This window comes from Pleurodeles waltl, chromosome 8 (genome assembly GCF_031143425.1).
Source record: "Pleurodeles waltl isolate 20211129_DDA chromosome 8, aPleWal1.hap1.20221129, whole genome shotgun sequence".
Lineage (NCBI taxonomy): Eukaryota > Metazoa > Chordata > Amphibia > Caudata > Salamandridae > Pleurodeles > Pleurodeles waltl.
Genome location: NC_090447.1, coordinates 877,678,043 through 877,701,105, shown reverse-complemented (window position 1 = coordinate 877,701,105; position 23,063 = coordinate 877,678,043).

Here is a 23,063-nt window from a genome sequence, read left to right as displayed (position 1 = left end):
CAGTTGAGTTGTGTTGATGTCTAACTTTAATCCCAGAAATTCTAGATTCTGTGTGGGAATCCTGATTGACTTCTCTCCATTGATAATAAAGCCTAGGCTTTGCAAGAAATCTTTTGTCCATGTCATGTGCATCAACAATTTTCCCTGATATTGAGATATCAATAACATATCATTCAGATAAATCACAAAGCAGACCCCTCTTTTTCTCAAGAATAGAACTACAGGGCATAGGACTTTAGTGAAGCACAAAGGGGCTGATGACAGACCAAACAGAAGACAACAAAATTAGTATAAGACACCTTTCCAACTAAACTGCAGATACTTTTGTGAGTCTAAGTCCCTAGGTATTGTGAAGTAGGCATATTTTAGATCCAACTTCACTAGCCAGTCTTTTTCCTGTAAAATGTCCTGTAGAAGATGAATCCCTTCCATCTTGAAGTGTCTGTACACTAGAAATCTGTTCAACCCCTTTACATTTATTACAGGTTGCTAACCCTTGTCCTTCTTTTTTAACCAAGACAATAGTACTGACAAAACCTCTTCCTGAGTCTCTGACCTTGCATATTGCTCCTTTGAGCAATATTTGTGAGACCTCTGCATCTACCAATGCCAGTTGTTCCTGACTCAGTGCTAATTCTCTCCGATCGTATTCCTGAAATGGAATTTGTGGGAAATCTATTTTGAATCCTCTTACAGTCTCTAACACCCATGTATCCTTTGTTATAGTTGACCAATTTTGAGCAAAAAATCGTAGTCTTCCTCCTACGTTTGGTTAAGAAAAATCAATAGGAGGACTTACCTTGTTCTCCAGATCCTTGGGATCTGCCCCTGTTGCCTCTTGCACGTGAAGCTTGATCTATTTTCTGGTAGAAAGTCTTGGTTGCTCTGAAACTTCTCCCATATCCCGCTGGTCTTGTCGGTAGTATTGGGACCTTGGCACTCACAGCCAGTCCCCTCCTGTAAGCCCTTCCAAAAACCCTGTTATTAAACATTCTTCTCAGATCAGTAAATGTTGATTCATACTTACCCAAGGTCTTTATAAAATTGTCACCAAATAGAAGGCCATTTTACCCCCCCTGGAATCCCTTTGTCGGCAAGGTCACCCAACTTATGGTTAATTTTCATCAAAATGGCTCTCCTTCTCTCAGCAATTAGACTGGCATTAGCGTTGCCAAGGAGGCATAGGACCCGTTGACTCCAGCCACAAGGAAATTCTAAATCTGCAGGGATACCCTCAGCCATATCTAAGATTCTTGCCAGCGGACCCAGGATCTCTAGTGATCTGTCCTGGCATTGTTTGAGGCAACACTCAAGACCTTTCCTAGGAGCTTTCCCTGGTTTATAAAGGAAACTCAGAAGTTCCGGGTCCAGATTGGGTGTTATCCCTGACTAATTGTCAATGAACGGTCTCGGACATTCCACCCTCACTGAGTTCTGCGTCTCCTAATCAAGGGACTTGCAGATCCAGAACGTAATAAGGAAGTCAGATTGTCTATAGACCACCAATCCGAGCCCTTAGGGTGGACGTTGCGAGTAGGGTTAACCATTTCCACACCCAAAGGGTCTCTAATAGGCTGTGAATTTGATGGCTTATCTAAGTCCTCATCAAGGAAATAATTCTTCAATAATTCCTGCGGATGGAAAACATACTCATCTTCTATATCGTTATAGCCTGCATGCTCATCATCAGTATCAAGACTGTTATCTCTTGTGCCATGAAGGCTCCTCATTCTTTTCGTGCCGTGGGGGACACTTAAATTAATTGCGCCAACATGGTCGCTCTTGCTATGTGGGCCTCTCTGGACACCTCGCAGTGATTGATCATGGCTTTCTGTAGCTCTCCGACTGTCTACAGATTGGGTATGGTCATTAGCGGCGCATAGGCCGCCCACTTTTGAATGGTGGTTAGTTTTTTTAACAGCATTGCCTTCCTCTTTAACTTGAGGAATGGTCTCTTCATCTGACAATGAAAAATAGTCCTCTTGTGAAGGGTAATCCCTTTTCCTTTTGGCAAAGGCTGATTCCACAGCCTCTTTGAGAGAAGGCATTATTTCCCTATCTAGGAACTTTTTAAACATGTCCTCAGTCGTCTGTGTTATTGGTAGTTCTAGTGAGTTATCGGTTTCAGACATTTCCTATCTTCTCCCCTTTAATTTTTTTTATATGATTACTATTCATTGTAGGAAAAAGTAAAAATAACACTGTTCCATTTTTGCTAAAACTCCCATCTGCATAGGGTTAACCATTGGTAGGAGCATGTGACGTGTAACCATAGAAACGTTCTCCTTGTCGTTTTGAGACGCCTTTCCTATTATGAAAGGAGGTGCCAACCTCATTGTTGGATCTTAGTGCTACTGTACTCAGGTAATAATCAAAATATTACCCCTTCCAATCCATGCATTTAATAACGCACGGGCAAGACAGCTACAAAAAAAGGACACAACTCTAGGCCGTGTGTCCTCTGAACGATGCTTGGGTCAGGCCTCCCCACACTATGCGGTGCGTCCTCTGAACGATGCTCGGGTCAGGCCAGAAGCACGGAGGCCATGAGCCCCCTTTCCGCTTTCGGCCTGCACATCGCTCAATAGACACCCAGGCTCTAAGGCCAAACAAGGTGAGCTCTCATCCTATAGTCTATGTGTTGTTTAAAAGATGCGCAGCCTTTACTAACATGAGAAAATTACCTCCATAAGACATGCAGTTTCAGAAGAAAAAATTACTTCCATAAGACGCGCAGGCCCTAGCGATAAAGCTATAAAGTTGAATTGCTTATTTTCCAAACACAAATAATCAATTTTTAAACATAAATAATCCAATAAAGCCTACCATAAATTGGTAGAGTAAATAAGAGTATATAATATATATAACCACTTACATTATAAAGGTACTCTGCAAAATAAAGGGTTAGGTGAATATGACACAAACATCTTAAGATATGAAAGGGCATAATACTTAACTGTGTAGGAGCAGTGATTAAAATAGGAAAATGCTTAGTGACATGGACTTATATGATGTTAAATATTCTGTACTAGAATGTTGTCTTTATGATGTATTAATATTCTTTAAAGGGCTACATGTTGGGGCAACAATAAAGGTTTGTTGAATAATGGTAGCCTCCGGTCCTGGAATAAAATTCTTATGTGTGAATAAAACATTTATGTAACATGGTTGAAAACCACACCCATTATTCTTTGCAGACAGTCAAATCCTAGACTGTAGTGCATAATATATGTGTACCATATTCTAAAGCTAAAATAGAAGTTTGCGTCTTACATTTCTGATATGAATATTAAAGTTGCATAAGTGCTTGTATTCAAAATTCATTCTACTGTTTTTCATCTGCAAACATCTTAGCTTGATTCATGCCCTCCCCTTTGTATATACTCTTGTAGATTCGTAAATACACTTACTTTCAAATGTTATATCTCCATTACAAGATGGCCACAAACCTATCAGTACAAGGAGCCCCTTTTTAATTCATGGCTGGCTAAATAAAGAGCGCCTTCACAGTATTTGTCCGGCGCTGGCAAGTAGTACAAAATTGTTACTATTTTAGACGGTGGCAAAAATTATGTATTATTTTTCTAGCCGCTGGGTAAATAGCCAGAATTATGTACTATTTGGGTGGTGGGCAGGTAAACAGCCTCTCCCTCATTACTTATTTTAATTTGGATGTTTCTGTTGACAATGGCATCATAACAGAATTTTAAACTGGTGAGTTCATATCCTATCCTGGCCAAGAAGGAGGGGCACGAGGACGGTCTGCCCCTTGTCACTGTTGTTTTTTGTGCTGCTGATGAAGCCACTACCAAATTACATGAGAAAGCATGACAACATGTAGGATATAGAAATGGTCAAGCAAACACATATTATATCTTTTTATTTGGATGACCGTTTGCTATATTTATATGAGATGTGGGGGCTGAACTGGGGCAATGTTGCACAAATTGAAACATTTTGGCTCTGTTTCTAGACTGACGACTAATATTAATAGATTGAGATTGCACTCTTGCCCCATTCAACCCAGCCATGGGTAAGCAATATTACCTGGAAATGAAAGAGATGCACATTTCGATACCTAGGTTTGGAAGTATATTAACCATATAAAGATGTTATTCATGGCAATGTCTCCATAGAGCTAAAATTGATATTCAAATCAATTTCATTCTGAAAGCATTTGCCATGAATGCATGATGGAACAACAAATCCTGGAACCACGTATGCTTAAATAACACGGACGGAAGAACGACCGCATTGTTACTAATGCCTTTACCACGCATGCCTTAACAGCAATTTTTCATTGTAAAGGCCTGCCTAGTAAAGGCATGTGTGGGACGGCATGCGTGGCTCCAGCCCGTGGACCCTAATGCCCAGAAGTACCCCACCCCTAAAACTAAAACTACCACAACCCCCACCCAGCCGCTAAAAACTAAAACTACCATGAACCCCCACCACGCCCCTAAAAAGTGAAACAACACCACCCTCCACCCCTAAAAACAAAACTACTCCGACCCCCCACCCCACCCTAAAAACAAAACTACCCTGACCCCCACCCCAATACTAAAACTATCCTGACCCCGCCCCTAAAACCAAAACTACCCTGACCTCCCACCCCAAATACACTACCCAACCCCCCACCCTGCCCCTGAAAACTAAAAATACCCGACCCCCCCATCCAGCCCCTAAAACCAAAACTACCCCAACTCCCCGCCCCTAAAACTAAAACAACCCTAACCCCCACTCCTAAAACTAAAAGTACCCAAAACCCCCACCCGTCCCATAAAAAACAAAAACAACCCTGACCTCCAACCCCTGCCCCTAAAACCTAAACAACCCTGAACCCTCACACCCACCCCTAATACTAAAACAACCCTGACCCTCCACCCCAAAACTAAAACTACCCTGACCCCCACCCCCTCCCCTAAAAACAAACCAACCCCATCCCCCCAACTCGACCTCTAAAAACCAGAACTACCCCATCCCCCACCCTGCCCCTTAAAAACCAGAACTACCCTGACCCCACCACCCCCTCCCCTAAAAAGAAACCTACCCTATCCCCAACATTGACCCCTAAAAAACAGAACTACCCCGACACCCCAGCCCCACCCCTAAAAAGCAAAGTACCCCACTGTAGGAGGCTGGACTGGCTTGTAGTGAGTACCAAGGGGTACGTACACCTTGCACCAGGCTCAGGTATCCCTTATTAGTGTAGAGGGGTGTCTAGCAGCTTAGGCTGATAGAAAAGGTAGCTTAGCAGAGCAGCTTAGGCTGAACTAGGAGAAGAGTGAAGCTCCTACAGTACCACTAGTGTCACTTGCACAATATCATAAGAAAACACAATACACAGATATACTAAAAATAAAGGTACTTTCTTTTTATAACAATATGCCAAAGTATCCCAGTGAGTACCCTCAGTATGAGGATAGCAAATATACACAAGATATATGTACACAATACCAAAATATGCAATAATAGCAATAGAAAACAGTGCAAACAATGTATAGTCACAATAGGATGCAATGGGGGCACATAGGGATAGGGGCAACACAAACCATATACTCTAGAAGTGGAATGCGAACCACGAATGGACCCCAAACCTATGTGACCTCATAGAGGGTCGCTGGGACTGTAAGGAAACAGTGAGGGTTAGAAAAATAGCCCACCCCAAGACCCTGAAAAGTGGGTGCAAAGTGCACCTAAGTTCCCCAAAGAGTACAGAAGTCGTGATAGGGGAATTCTGCAGGAAAGACCAACACCAGCAATGCAACAACAATGGATTTCCAGACGAGAGTACCTGTGGAACAAGGGGACCAAGTCCAAAAGTCACGATCAAGTCGGGAGTGGGCAGATGCCCAGGAAATGCCAGCTGAGGGTGCAAAGAAGCTGCCACCGGATGGTAGAAGCTATGGATTCTGCAAGAACGACAAGGGCTAGAAACTTTCCCTTTGGAGGATGGATGTCCCATGTCGTGAAGAGTCGTGCAGAAGTATTTTCGTGCAGAAAGACCGCAAACAAGCCTTGCTACCTGCAAGGGTTGCGGTTAGGGTTTTTGGATGCTGCTGTGGCCCAGGAGGGACCAGGATGTCGCCAATTGCATGAGGAGACAGAGGGGGGTGTCCAGCAAGACAAAGAGCCCACTCAGAAGCAAGCAGCACCCGCAGAAGTGCCAGAACAGGCACTACAAAGTGGAGTGAACCGGAGCTCACCCGAAGTCACAAAAGAGGGTCCCACGACGCCGGAGGACAACTCAGGAGGTCGTGCACTGCAGGTTAGAGTGCCGGGGACCCAGGCTTGGCTGTGCACAAAGGAAATCCTGGAAGAGTGCACAGGAGCCGGAGTAGCTGCAAAACATGTGATTCTCAGCAATGCAGTCTAGCGTGGGGAGGCAAGGACTTACCTCCACCAAACTTGGACTGAAGAGTCACTGGACTGTGGGAGTCACTTGGACAGAGTTGCTGAGTTCAAGGGACCTCACTCGTCGTGCTGAGAGGAGACCCCGAGGACCAGTGATGCAGTTTTTTGGTGCCTGCAGTTGCAGGGGGAAGATTCCGTCGACCCACGGGAGATTTCTTCAGAGCTTCTAGTGTAGAGAGGAGGCAGACTACCCCCACAGCATGCACCACCAGGAAAACAGTCGAGAAGGCGGCAGGATCAGCGATACAAGGTTGCAGTAGTCGTCTTTGCTACTTTGTTGCGGTTTTGCAGGCTTCCAGCACGGTCAGCAGTCAGTTCCTTGGCAGAAGGTGAAGAGAGAGATGCAGAGGAACTCTGATGAGCTCTTGCATTCGGTATCTAAGGAATTCCCCAAAGCAGAGACCCTAAATAGCCAGAAAAGGACGTTTGGCTACTTAGGAGAGAGGATATGCTAGCAACACCTGAAGGAGCCTATCAGAAGGAGTCTCTGACATCACCTGCTGGCATTGGCCACTCAGAGCAGTCCAGTGTGCCAGCAGCACCTCTGTTTCCAAGATGGCAGAGTTCTGGAGCACACTGGTGGAGCTCTGGGCACCTCCCAGGGGAGGTGCAGGTCAGGGGAGTGGTCACTCCCCTTTCCTTTGTCCAGTTTTGCGCCAGAGCAGGGCTGAGGGATCCCTGAACCGGTGCAGACTGGCTTATGCAGAGATGGGCACCATCTGTGCCCATCAAAGCATTTCCAGAGGCTGGGGGAGGCTACTCCTCCCCACCCCTGACACCTTTTTCCAAAGGGAGAGGGTGTAACACCCTCTCTCTGAGGAAGTCCTTTGTTCTGCCTTCCTGGGCCAAGCCTGGCTGGACCCCAGGAGGGCAGAAACCTGTCTGAGGGGTTGGCAGCAGCTGCAGTGAAACCCCGGGAAAGGCAGTTTGGCAGTACCCGGGTCTGAGCTAGAGACTTGGGGGATCATGGAATTGTCTCCCCAATGCCAGAATGGCATTGGGGTGACAATTCCATGATCTTAGACATGTTACATGGCCATGTTCGAAGTTACTATTGTGACGCTATACATATGTCGTGACATATGTATAGTGCACACGTGTAATGGTGTCCCCGCACTCACAAAGTCTGATGAATTTGCCCTAAACAATGTGGGAGCACCTTGGCTAGTGCCAGGGTGCCCACACACTAAGTAACTTAGCACCCAACCTTTACCAGGTAAAGGTTAGACATATAGGTGACTTATAAGTCACTTAAGTGCAGTGGTAAATGGCTGTGAAATAACGTGGACGTTATTTCACTCAGGCTGCACTGGCAGGCCTGTGTAAGAATTGTCAGATCTCCCTCTGGGTGGCACAAGAAATGCTGCAGCCCATAGGGATCTCCTGGAACCCCGATACCCTCGGTACCTCAGTACCATATACTAGGGAATTATAAGGGTGTTCCAGTATGCCAATGTAAATTGGTGAAATTGGTCACTAGCCTGTTAGTGACAATTTGTACAGAGAGAGCATAACCACTGAGGTTCTGGTTAGCAGAGCCTCAGAGAGACAGTTAGGCACCCCACAGGGAACACATACATATACGTCACAATCTTATGATCACTGCGGTCCTGGCTAGCAGGGTCCCAGTGACACATAACAAACATACTGAAAACATAGGGTTTTCACTATGAGCACTGGGCCCTGGCTGGCAGGATCCCAGTGAGACAGTGAAAACACCCTGACATACACTCACAAACAGGCCAAAAGTGGGGGTAACAAGGCTAGAAAGAGGCTACTTTCTCACACCCACCCCTAAAAACTACCCCCCAACCCTGCTCCAGCACCACTTACCTGACCAAGTCCTCTCCCGATGCTGACTCCCTTCTTCTGTGCCTTAACCCTGCATGTGTGTTGTTCAGCACATGCGTGGTTAAGGCACAGAAAAACTAAGTTGTTGTTCATGCAAGCGTTGTTCTGCTTGCGTTGTTCACAAGTTTGTTGTTCTGGAGTCGTGCTTCCAGATGTTTCCCATTTTCCACTATCAGCTCTGACCAAAATGGTAGTATTTCCTATGCTACTATATTTTTGGTTATCATAACAATGGCTCTTCCTTCTACTATTTTCCAGGGTCTGTGTTAAATGTCGATAGAACTGAATTGGGGTGGTCGATAACTCAACCTGCACACTTTGTTTATATCATGTGTAATAGATAGGCACACATATGAAAACTAGGACTAAACAAGTAATGAGAGGGACACCTGCTACCAAATTACCATTTATGTCTGTCAGGTACAATATTATAATGCAATGCTGTGAAAATAGATGGACCTAATTACACACCTTATCTTAATATACAATGCGTGGGGGTCATTGCGGCTTTGACCAACAGCTTGCTAGGTCAGCAAAGTCCCTGACTTCCACTTTCCTGGCAGAGGACCACCCACCACATGTTGACATCCCTGCCTGTTTGGTAAGGATTTCACTGCGTACCGTATATCTAGTGGATATGGCAATTGTCCTAAAGCCAAAGGAGAAAATTATTAAAGGTTACCTTCATTTTGGATAAACAAAAAAAATAGATGTCAGTTCAGACATGTCAAAGGCTGGATTTACATCAAGTAAGCACTTCTGTATGTCATGAATTTCCAGTTTCGCTATGGAAAAATAAATGTATATATAGATCTCAACACTGATGTCATCATCTACAGTGCCACTGCTGTAGTACTCATTATTTGCTGGTGCCTTGGTCGGCTATTGTTAAAACAAAAACGCAAACCTGAGTGACTGAATTGTGCTGGTAGTTGTCTAAGAGCTGGTGGGGGTAATTTCCGTGTTTTCCTGTTCATGAAACAGTAAAAATAAAGATCAGAAGGCCAGCACTGAATATGTCGGCCTTGTGATGTACACTGAATACAGTGCTCAAATAGGAAATAAAAACGTGCGGTGCCCAAAGCTCTCCTCCGAAATACTTGGCTGCTGCAATTAAATGTGTGAGCACTGAATACTGAAACAGCGTAATCCTAAAGCCATCTTGGGCCTCTTCAATCCACTTACAGCCACTCACTGCCTCTTCAGCTCACTCTTGCAAGTTTCTGAGTTCTTCCTGTGTGAAACATTCTTCATTTTTCCCCTCCTCCCTCTTTCCTATAGGTGTAATTTGCTTGAAGTAAATGCCTGATGCATAAAACTAAGTGGTGGCCCTCACAAATAAGCACAGGTGCCCCACTCTGGAAACAACAGGCTCAAATTAAGCACTTATTGAATACCAGTCCTCTGGTGAATGGGCCACCAGCCCAAGATTTACATGAGCAGAGCCACCATTATAAACCTTCAGCCCCACCCACTGCCACTCTAAAGCAGGAGGGAGGACTGCAGCTTTGTCTGTGTTGGAGCCTCGTCAATTTACAAGAGGGCTCCGACTTTGAAAAACTCAAATTGTGGACCTTTGTCAGCAGAGAGAAACACTGTCATCTACATATCATTGGGTCTATAACACTCTTTATTGTAAGACTAAAACTATATGCAACAGAGATATGTTGTCTTGTCTCGCAGAGTCTCCTGACACAACTACTAAAGATGGATTTCTTATCCATTTATTTTGTCATTAAGAAAACAACATCAGTAATGGTGGTATGTTACTCAACAGGTATTTGTGAAGATCTGCCATTACTATTGGGAGAGCATTATCTGTTGTGAGAACTCCGTCCACACGATGGGAATTAGCAAACGTGCTTTATTTATTTTGAGCACAGATTAATCAGGAAGACAGCGCAGTTGTCCCTTACACCTCAACAACTGTCAAACCACTGTTGCCGTTCTCGAATGCCTCTCTGTCATCATAACCAGAACGTGCTGCATTACCAGCACGAGGCATTCGAGAACAGTGATAACCATTCTCTGCAAACACTACATATCTTCTCTCTTTACAATGGAAACAATATAAAATTAAACAACATGACATAACATATTTCTAATAACAAACAGTTGAACACATTCCAAATAAGTAGTCTCTAAGAGTGTTCCTAAGAATAATAATCATCAAACTTCTTTGGTTTCACAATTTTCCTGCCAGATCTACTCCACCTACCACTCCTAATGGAGGTTCCTTCCAAGGCATTATCACCCAATGGGTAATGATCACCAGTGCTCCCCGAATCAACTCTATGTTGACCTTGATAATCATGTTCTTCTCTCCTCTCATCCTTTCCTTCTAACCACTCTTTCCACTTATAACTCTTCAGAATACTATTCTCTTTTCCCGAGTCAACTCTGGTGCCTTTACATATTGACAATGCAGATACGTGCCATACCTTACCATCATTGAGTCTCACTGTATTGTTGTACACTGCAATTACTCTCATGGGAGAAGAAAATCTACTTTGACCTTTAACTGTGTGTTTATTGTTCTTGACTCTTACAACATCGCCAACACATAACTTAAACTCCTTACACTTGTGGATGTCATCATACTACTTCTTATATTTGCCCTGAGCTTTCTCAATATTTGTCTTCACTTCCTCAGGACTCCATTCCACCCTTTTGGCAGCTTTAAGCCAACCAACGTTATCCTTTGACATGGGAGTTCTACCCCTCATAAGTTCAAATGGACTTGCGTTAGGAATATCACATGCGGTAATCCTGAAAGCCCACAAGGTTTTCCATAATTCAGTTTTCCAAACCAAATGAGGGAGGTATGATGTTTAACTCCATTCCTCCTCACATAATCTTGGAAAGCTGATGACGTGAATTGTGCCCCATTGTCAGACACAATACATTTTGGTAAACCCTCTCTTACAAAAATGTTATCCAAAAATGTGATGATACAATTTACATCTGCTTTCCTTACACTTCCTACCTCCGGCCACTTTGAAAAGTGATCCACCAGTACTAGAAGGAAGGTCTGTTCATCGCCTTCACCAATGGGCCCCATGACATCAATACCTACTCTTTCCCAAGACATGTTAGGAGAAGGAATTGGATGTAAAGGCGGTCTTAACATCACTTGCGTCTTGTCCGCATTCTCACACACATGGCAATCTCTCACCATTCTTTCTACCTCCTTATCTAGCCCCGGCCACTAGTACCAATGCTTCACTCTATTCTTGGTCTTACCAATGCCTAGGTGGCCTTCATGACAAATCTTGAGAATTTTCTTCCTTATGGTGATAGGAGGTATCACCTTCCCATTTCTAAGAAATAAACCTTCTTCCATGGATAACTCATCCCTTACTTCCCAGAAGGATAACAAATTCTTGTTAACTATTTTCTTTAACAGCCACCCTTTAGTAATCATGACACCTAATTCTTGCTTTACCTCATCTAAGTCCTGTTTTGTATTCCATTCATCTTGCGTAATACCCCTGCATATACCTTCATCCACAATAGCCTCCCACATGTCTTCTTTGTAATCTTCATCAGTATCCTTGGTTAGCAAGGGCATGCAACTTAAGAAGTCTGCAACTGTGTTCTTTACTCCAGATAAGTATTGCACCACATAGTTGTGATCAAACAAGCGTACCGACATTCTCACCAGCCTAGGAGAAGCCTTATACAACCCCTTTGTGGTTAAAACTTTCACTAGTGGTTTGTGGTCACATCTTAAGATGATTGTGGTACTCCACACAGACTGTCTAAAGTGTTCCAGTGCCCATACACATGCGAGTGCTTCACGCACAATAACTGAATACTTCTCTTCAGTTGGAGTTAATGAACGTGAGGCAAAGGCAATCGTATCTTCGTAGCCTTTCTTATTGATTTGGGTAAGAACTGCCCCAAGTCCCTTACAACTGGCATCAGTTGTAATAACACATCTAAGACTTGAATCGAAACCTTGCAATTGTGGTGTGTTGCAAATATAATCTTTCAACATGTTAAAAGCATTTTGACATGCCTCTGTCCACAAAAACTTGTTTCTAGCTTTAAGCAATTGTCTTAAATTATACGTTTTTGTAGAAACATTACTGACAAATTTGGAGTAGAATTCTACCAAACCTAGAAAAGCACGGCCCTCATCCTTGTTCTGAGGATTCAGTGCATTGCTTATCGCAGACAATAACTCCTCCTTTGGTTTAATTCCTTGAGCAGAAACTAAATGCCCCAAGTAATTGACGTGGTCAGATGCAAATTTGCATTTACTAAATTCTGCTGTCAAACCCTTTTCGTCCAATACTTTTAGTACTTTTAACAAGGTCTGATCGTGATCATCCCTTGACCTCCCCATTATAAGGATATCATCTTGAAAGACCATTGTATTGTCGATCCCCGCAAGAATTGTGTTCATTAATCTTTGGAACATGGCTGCTGCTGACGCCAAACCAAATGGTACCCTCCGAAATCTGTAACACCCAAAGGGTGTGACAAAAGCGGTCAAGTCCCTACTACTGGGATTTAATCGTACCTGGTGATAGGCCGCTTTCAAATCAATGGAGGAAAACCATTTCAGTCCTCTAGTGCGTGACAACATTTCATTAATGTGTGGTAAGGGGAATTGATCAACTAGTATGTTCTTATTAAGATCTCTCAGGTCGATGCATAATCGTAAATTCCCATTGGCTTTCTTCACTACGACTAATGGGGCCACCCACTCGGATGATTCTATGGGTTCTATAATTTTCTCCTCTTGCAATTTATTCAATTGCACTTTAACCTCTTCCTTTAAAGGAATGGGAATATGTTTTACTTTATGCACCTGTGGTATTGCATCCTTTTTTAAATGACTGAGATGCATAAAGCCTTTCATTTTCCCAATCTTTCCCGTGAATACGTTAGGAAATTTCTGTTGAAGTAGTTGACCAACTCCTAACCCTGTTTGTACAGACAATACTGGTTCGGGATTGTTAGGATCCAATATTATGCCCAATTTTCTCTGGTCAACCCATCCCAAAACAGAGGGACCTGTAACTGCAATATATAATTTTCCTGTCATTTGTCTGTCTTTGTACTGGAATTTCAACTTCTTGAAACCTAACAATTCAATGATTTCACCAGTAAAAGTCTTAATCGTTATATCTGGCAAGCATAACTCCTCACCCACAATGTGTTTAAGATTCCTTTCCCACACATTTTGATTAATAATAGTATATGGAGACCCCGAATCTACTACAATGTGTGTAGTCACTCCTCCCAACACAATCTCACAACTTGTTTTTTTCATTCTATTTTTCTCTTGTTGCTTCAAGCACAAAATGGCGTCTTCATCAGATGAATTTACACATAAGATACACATGTTCAAATCATCTTCATCAGAGGGGTTAGTGTTTTCAAGTTCCAACACTTTACTACAATTCCCATTTTTCCTCCGACACACTTTTTGAAAATGACCCACAATTCCACATTTTGAACACTTCTGCTTCCTTGCCGGACACCACTTATCATTCGCCAAGTGGTCATAACTGTCACATCTATAACACTTCCTTTTATCGATTGATTTATAATTTTTCTGCTCAGTTCCTGTTTTCCCTGTGCCTTTCTTTTTAAATTCTCTGGTGGGTTTTTTTCCCTTTCACTCTTGCAATTATGGTCTCATCACTTTTATTTTCATTCAAAACCTCCTTCGCACACCTTCCAGTCAATTCTGCCCTTTTCACAACATCAATGACTTCTTTCAAAGAGCTTTCTCCTTTGGCCCACAAATTGTCTTGGATGTTCGAGTTAGACGATTGCATAACAATCTGGTCACCAATTAGCTTGTCATGTAGTTCACCGAATCTGCAATTAATTGCTAAATTCTTTAAGGCAGACACATAATCCTCTACGGGTTCCTCTTTCCCTTGTTTCCGATGCAAAAACTTGTAGCGATCCACAGCTACGCAAAACTCTAGGTCTATAATAGTGGTCTAAATCTTCAAGCGCATTCTTATACAGGTCGCCTTCACCCGCTTGCCTGGGTTTCTTATTAATGTTTTTGAAAATCTTCAACCCTCCTGGTCCTAAACAATGTAGGAGGATCCTAAACTTTTTCTCAGCAGAAAGCTCCTCATCTTCCTCAATGGTAGATATCTAATTTTTGAAATATTCACACCATTCCTCCTTTTTTAATATAGGTGTGCCAGAAACAGGAATAAATGGTTGAGGAGGTGACAGGTTCCATGGGTTGTTCACAGCCATTGTGTCTGCACTGTCTTCCTACATGAAGTTTTCCAATTATGTAAAAGTAACACTTTATTAAAGTTACAGTACGGATTCCCTATTTTTTCCTTTTTTTTGTGATCAATATTGGCAAGAATAAGCCAAATGACGTGTTTAGGTCACTAATAAGTCATTTTTCAAATACAAAATGGTTGCTTGAGACATGTAAATCTTTAGTTCTCCTATAACCAGTTCCAAATGGCTGCAATGCCAATTCCCAAGCCAAAATGGCTGCTGTATGCCAGTTAAATGCCTGGGTGACGTGTTTCCGCTTCCACATGGTGCAGACGAAAAATGACTCAACTAAGATGGCTGCCGGTACACGTCAGACTGACGTGTTTGCACAGCCACATCATGCAGATGAAATCGCAGTCTGTCTGCAGCGCACGCACAACACAGTGCTGCTGCCCAACTCCCAAACAATCCTCTGTCCCTGCGGTGCTGCGCAGCCTAAGACTCACCGCAACATCGGGGAATGCGGAGGAAAAGACGCTCCTGGTCGCTGGTTGCTGGTGCAATCTTGACGCGCTAGGTAAGAGCCGCTCATCGCCAATTGTAAGAACTCCGTCCACACAATGGGAATTAGTAAACGTGCTTTATTTATTTTGAGCACAGATTAATCAGGAATACAGCTCAGTTGTTCTGTACACCTCAACAACTGTCAAACCACTGTTGCCGTTCTCGAATGCCTCTCTGTCATCATAACCAGAATGTGCTGCATTACCAGCACAAGGCATTCGAGAACGGTGATAACCATTCTCTGCAAACACTACATCTGTCCAGCTCTGAGCAAGTATGAATTCTATATTTTAACCTAGTTGAAAAATGATTCTTCATTGCAGGAGTTGCTGACAGGTTATACTCACTGCAGCTTCGAAGACGTTTCCTATTTCACCAACCACAACCTTTTAGTGTTTTTTTGTAACTATGCAGTTAGCTAGAAATATACTTTCTAGGCAAATGCGGAGTTCTGTGCCATCCTTCTTAACATTCGTGCGCCTTTTCCAGGAACACTTTCCATTAGATCACCCTAGTTGTAACAAATATACGTTTCGTGATTTAACACAACAATGGATTTTTTCTAAGTGAAACTAAATATGCTTCAGAGGACTCACATCCTGTCACCTTTATTGCACATAAAAAACTCCAAATAATTTTGACATTATCCCTAAGAAAACATGACAAGCTGTGTAGGACAAGAAATGCCCAAGGTATACGAGGTAACTTATTTGCAAGAGAGTGAGATTAAATGCTTTAATGCTGTGTAAATCCTTGCTTTGTTCCTTTAACACACGTTTACTCTCTACCTCACAGGGGCACATTATGACAAGAATTTGGCTCAAATGAACTTTGTCAGTAATGTTTCACCTTTGGACCCTCTTTAATGATCAACATGAAAGGGGTTCTTGTAGATTTTTTTTTATATTAAAAGCTATGTTGGGCCCACCCTGCATTAATGCTTTTCAGGAGACCTGGGGGACAACTCCTTTTCAGTCTTTTATTCTGTCTGAACAATCACCTGCCTCATCATACCTTTCAGTCAGGGTCAGCCTCCGCATTCTGTGCAGATATTACAGTTTGTCTGTCTGGCACCACAATTTTACCAGAGTGGCAAAACTAATTTCATTCACACAGATAAACCCCAGATGAACTGTAAAACAACAACGCATAATAATCATTAACCCTGTTTAAAACCAAAATTAGTCTGAAGGAGGAATAAGCTACCATAAAGCAGTAGCCAAAAGCATTTCTAAATTACAGCTCTTGTGACTGTGCCAATTACAAACATTGCAGAAGTCTTCTAAAATGACCTCCATTCACCTTTTAAGAGTGGGTCTGTAAACCTTTCCTCACTTTTCTTCTTCCTTTGGCTGGCAGTCTGTCGTCCAGTTATGGAGACTTTTCTGGTGCTGCTTATTTGAGGGATAGGGAGCTGATGAGTTAGGTGGCCGTATCTATGGTTTCTTCATTAGCGTTTCACAACCCAAAACTCCACGACAAGCAGACAAATAAGAATATATAGAACCTCTCCAAAGAACGTTGTCTATAAATCTATAGAACATACCTTCAGCTTTATCTGTGGTCTGTGTTAAGGATTTATGGGCCTAATGTACTTTTGGTTCCTCAAAAGTGACTATTTACTCTTAGTAGAGTGGTTTGTGCTAATCTTAAGGCACAAGGTTTTCTGCACTGACAACAGGCCTAGAGGTTAGTAACAAAGCTTTCTTTGAGGTGAGTCAATGGTCAACAAAGTAATTTGTTGGGCTGTGAGGGTGCAAGCAGATGCTAATTTTGATATTATAGTAGAAGGACAGTGTAACTCTGACCTTGACAGTCTTGGAGCTTGGGAATTGCATTAGTGAGAGTTGAGCTAAGAATAGGGTTTCTCTTTGTAATATGGCTGCACGGTTATATGTCGGAACCACAGGTGCCTAAACCACCCATGGCTCAACAACGAGGTCGGAACAACAACCTTGTTCTAAACACTAATGCCTTTACCACAAATTAGTTTACACCGATTTTCCCGTTGTAAACGCATTCCTGGTAAAGGTATTACCAATCAGCATGCACAACCCCGCATGCTTCCACCCCAGCCCCCCACCCGAACCCCACCCCAAAAACTAAAAATATCCTGAGTCCCTACCCCGCCCCTAAAACCTAAACCCTACCCCCAACCCTAATCACCCCCAACCCCCCTGCCCCCCCTGCTCCCCAAAACAGCCCCAGTCCCAGCCCAACTTACCTCCTCCTTCACCGTGTCCACTCCAACTCCCTTCTGTACCTTAACCACGCATGTACGTTTTTCAGACATGCGTGGTTAAGGTACCGAAACCAGGGAGTTGTGGAAAACAAAAACGTTGTTTCACTTTCTTTTTTCACAACCTCCTGGTTCAGGACTTATTCTTCCGGGTGTTTCCCTGGCTGCACCTCCCTCCATTACCTTTGGAAATGTTGGTGTGTTTGAATGTGTAGGTTTTGGGTACATAGTATGCCAGCTTAGTGGTGTTGGCGAGAGAATCATGAGTCTATGCTGAAGAGCACTTCTAGATTGGTGTATTTTATATGGCTGTATATGTTTACATCGTGTTTCACTACATAGCAGTTCAACAAGAGTACATTTGTTGATTTATGGGTGTTTCCAAGATCTTTTCTGTCCTCTAGGATCTTATGCAGGCTACATTGATTATTTGCTTTCAAATTATTCATGGTGTTCGAGAGTTTAATAATGTAGTATTTTGTGGAATACATCAGTATTAACAGTGTGTCATGTTTATGGGAAAGGATGTAGGCCTTTTGGCCTTTCAAGAACATAGCAGAACCATACATGTGTTCTCATGTCTGCATTTTCCTTAACACTTTTTTGCCCTTGCACTCAGGCCTGGCACTGGCAACTTGGAAAAAGCTCTTATATCGGATGGGCCAAGTAACCAAAAATTAACACGCCTCTTCATACTCCTTGTGAAAATTGACCATATGTGATTGTAGAGTAAAAACTTTGTTATGGCCTGAGATGTACCACTCCTTTGTCAGCTATAGGTTTTGTCTCTACAGCCCATCATTTTATAAGACAGCCCAGGAACAGCAAATATGCACAACATACATCTGACATCCATGTTCCAGACATGATGACACCAAATGATCCCAGTTAAGGGAGCTGGATGAACCTTTACTTGGGTGAGCAGGTAGAGAACCTCCCCATAGGTAGAGAGGTGAAACAGCGTGCACCTCTGGATTAGAATCAGGTTGCCCTATCATAAATTACGACATAGCCTTGCCAGAAATGGCTTTGTCCTAATGGTCTTCCTGAAAATAGTACAGACCTTATGTCATCAAAAACAGAAATGATGGGGAATATTTCCAGAGGTCATGCATGTGAGCTGAGCTGAGCTAAAATGAACATCCCTCCTTTCACTATCACAATATCTCTTTCATCTCCATTAGTCTTTTGTAAGCCTGGGCCGAATTTCGATTATATCAGAGTAATCGAGGTAATTTCAGTCATTCGGTATCACTTTTTGACAACGAATGACTGAAAATTATGCGAGAACTACTGCTTGCTAACTAAGAGTAATTTGGGAGGGAAAAATCTTACCACAAGAGCACATTTAGCGAGCGGTCACTCACTATTCATGTTCTGCTACATTTAGCGCTGTTTCTTAGCACAAAATGCATCCCCACGCCCATTTTAGACATGAGGGTGCATTTTGCGCTAAGATAATAAGGGTATATACCAGTGATAAGTTGGTTGGAAATCTTACCACAAGAAAACATTTAGCGGGTGCGAGGGGCTCCTCACTCTTGCTGTTTGTGTTCTGTTGCATTTAGCACTATTTCTTAGGTCAGAATGCATATTTGCATATATTGTGTGAGTGAGTGAATATTTTTGCGCTAATAAATGGTGCTGAATGCAGAATTACTTTTTTTACGTTGCGCCACTCTGTAATTATGGCGCTGGAATTTCGGCCTCGTTGAGCCACATTAACGTCAAAAATAACGTTAATGTGGCGCAAGGTGGCGCTAGGGCATTATAAATATGTTCCAAAGTTTTAATTGCCATTGCCATGGATGGAGAAACCGGATCCATATTTCTGGAGCAGGATCTAAGCTTCAAACACCTTGGGGTACTTTCTAGAATTGTTTCCTCACAGCATGGTATTATGAGATTATCAACAAAGAAAAATACAATGATTTTTACATTGTTAGAACATATGTAACTATAAATCAGACTGTTGCTGTGTACCACACTCATTCTTAATTTCTTAACTTATTAAAAATCATGGTTCAAGTCTTCTGTTGAACCGTCTGAAAAGTGATTGACCTGTATGTAGGAGGCTGGCTCTCTACATAGTGTACAAAAATGATGTGCCCTGTGCAAGGAGTCCCAGCAACCCCACCTTGGTTTACACAGGTAAAAACTAGCCCGCCTAATACTCTCAATTTTACTATAGCATGGTCGAGCAGTTAGGCCAATCTTGGAGAAGTGCTAAGCATTTATTGCAATCACAGTATCAATAAATGTGGACACACACTCAAAAGAATACCTTGAGACTAATTTACAAAAATACTTCCACCCAGGGGCCTAGTGGGAAACAGGCTACAGCATTGTCTCCGGCTCGTAATCGAGCCAGCGGCAATGCGGTAGGCCGCAGGGTTGCACCAGCAGGGCCGACAGTGAACATTGCGAGAGTGCTGGGCAGTGCAGGGCCCCCCTGTGGCCCCTTGTGGCCCCCTGCACCTGTTCTCCACCAGCTTCTTCATGGCATTCTCTGCTTGCAGCTGTGTGTTGACTTCTCCTGTGTTGCCAGGTCTGAAATACTAAGAAAGCATGATCCTCCATAAATAGAAGCCCAACACTAGCACTGGGCCTCTCATAAAAAGCCCACAAAGACCCCAGCCCTTAAAAATCATCAAAAGAAGGACTTTGAACATGCATAATAATTTATGTAAACTCCTTATTCTTTGCCGACAGTCATATCCTAGACTGTAGTGCCTAATATCTGTGCACCATATTCTGAAACTTGTAAAATAGAAGTTTGTGTTTTCTATTTCTGATATGTATATTAAAATAACAGCTTGTATTCAAAATTTATTTTACTGTTTTTCATCTGTAAACATCTTCGCTTGATTCATTCCCTCTCCTTTGTGTATACTCTTGTACATTTGTACGTGCACTTACATTCAAATGTTATATCCCCATTACAAGATGGCCACCACCCTATCATTGCAGGGAGCCCCTTTTTAATTCATGGCTGGCTAAATAAAGACCTCCTTCACACTATTTATCCGGCCACTGCCAAATAGTAAAAAATTGCTACTATTATATAGTATTATGCTAGCCGCTGGGTAAATAGCCTGAATTACGTACTATTTGGCTGGTGGCCAGGTAAACATCAAACAACAACAAAAAGGGGGGCTACCAAAGAGCGGGAGGTTTGGAAGCAAAGTCCTGGTCCTTTGTGTACTTCTCCCAACAATATCTAAATCAAAAAGATATACACAGTTCCATAAAAAATGGCTCTAAAGATTGCAGGTTGCTAGAAATCAAAAATATTTGAAGCAAGAGCCCTCACTCACCTTTCAGTGACATGCTTCATCATAGGGCTATGCTCCACGTCAGGCCGGCACTGCAATGATAATAAATTGCGTTTTACCTCCAGTCATTTTTAACTGTTTTTTCATACCAAGCCTAGATCAGTATTCTTTTTGACGGCTTTTTTTGCAAAAGATCTCCGGCAAAGAGCCCCCTCGTGGGGCCCGTCAGGCATTGCAGTGCCGGCCTGACGTGGAGCATAGCCCTATGATGAAGCATATCACCGAAAGGTGAGTGAGGGCCAGGTAAACAGCCTATTCCTTATTAGTCACTTTAATTTGGATTCTTCTGTTGATAATGGCACCATAACAAAAATTAAGACTGGTGAGGCCATATCCGATCGTGGCTAAGAAGGAGAGGCATGAGGACAGTCTGCCCTTGTCACTGTTGTTGTTTGCACTGTTGATGAAGCCACTTTCAAATTATACGCAGAAGAATGACAAAATATATGATATGCAAATGGTCAACCAAACACATATTATTATATCTTTAAATTTGGATGAGAGTTTGCTATATTTATATAAGATGTGGGGACTGGACTGGGCCCAAATGGTGCACAAATTGAAACATTTTGACTCTGTATCTAGTCTGATGACTAATATTAACACATTGAGATTGCACCCCTGGCAGGTTCAGCCAAGTCATGGGTAAGCAATTTTCCCTTGAAATAAGAGATATCCTCATTTTGAGACCTAGGTATGGAAGTATATTACCCGGATAAATATGTTTTTCAGAGAAATGTCTCCATAGATCTAAAATTGTTATCCAGATCAATTTCGTTCTGCAAGCATTTGCCAGTATCAGCTCTGACCAAAATGGTAGTATTCCCTATGCTACTATAATTTTCGGTTAACATAACAATGGCTCTTCTGTCTACTATTTTCAGGATCTGTGTTACATGTCGGTACAACTGAATTGGGGGTGGTCGATAACTCAACCTGCACACTTTGTTCCTATAATGCATGATAGATGGGCACACAAATGAACACTAGCACTTAACAAGTAATGACAGTGACACCTTCTCCCAAAATACCTATTATGTCCATCTGGTACAAATTTATAATTCACTGCTGTGAAAATAGGTGGACCCAATTACACACCTTATCGTAATAAACAATGCATGGGGGTCATTGCTGCTTTGATCACCAGTTTGCTAGGTCTGCAAAGACCCTGACTTCCACTTTCCTGGCAGAGGATCGCCCACCATATGTTCACATCCCTGCCTGTTTGATAGGGATCTCACTGCATATATTACATCTTGTGTGTATCACAATTGTTCTAAAGGCAAAGCAACAAATTATTAAAGTTTAACTTCATTTTAGATAAAATAAAAATGTGGTTAAGATACTAAATAGTGGTCTCTAATACTTGTACCATCTACAGAGATGACTTCAGGTAGATATGGTGCGCACAGTTTTTGCAGACAGTTGTGCTCTCAACTCAAGATAAGCCTGAGGGGTCTTGCAAATGCGAGTTGTGAAGGGCAAGGAATAGTTAAAAGGATATGTTGGTGAACCCTTTGATTGAAATGGGGAGCTGAAATTCTGGTAATTGGAAGGAATATGGATAATATGAGGAAAACTGAATATTGCTTTCTGTGTGCAGTAACTGTAGCAGAATCGGTGATTTATTGCAGGAGAGCTGAGCTGTCTTCCCATGAGTGGGAAGGTGTTGGAGTGTGTGTTTTAAAAGCAATATTAATATGAAAAGCTTGCAAAATATTGTGTGATGAAGCTGCATAGAAAATGTGTTAACATAGAAAATAATGCACACGTTGAAATGTGCCCACGGGGAGTGGCTACCAATGTATACGAAGACTAATGAAAAGGCTTATTAATTCTAAATTATTATGCAATAATTTTTGAATTTGTATTAGTATATCATAATTAGATTTATGTGTTAAGAGTTTTGCTTTATTAAACCAGAGGGCCTTAGCTTAGCGAGGGTTTGGGCCTAGCTGCCTGGTCTCATATTGAATTGTATTTTCTAACATGTAATGTGCTGTTTTACTGAAGGACACAAAGCTGTATTTTTCCAGGAGTTATGTGTGTGTAGCCGTAGTATATTATTTCTCAAGAGAACCGGCTTGCTCAAGGCGACGTTCTTGCTAAATGCAACAGTGTAATTTGTAACAGGTGCAAGGTTAACCGTACTAGGAGAAGACAATGAAAACACTGAATGGAGCGCAAAGTGTAACATTCTCTACCTGACATTCCAACCGTTGAAGAGGTCAATAACATGGACCAATCCGCGACATGGGAACTGTAAATTGTGGAAAATTCTAGTAAGGTGCTTACCGAATTATTGGATAGAGATAATAATGCACCATACTTCATCCAATGAGGAATTAGGGAATAGTAAAACAGTTTTGATTTAACGGCACAACCCAAGGAAACAGAGACTCACTTCTTCTTCCACTTACCCTTGCCATTTGCCATTCTCTTTGCTA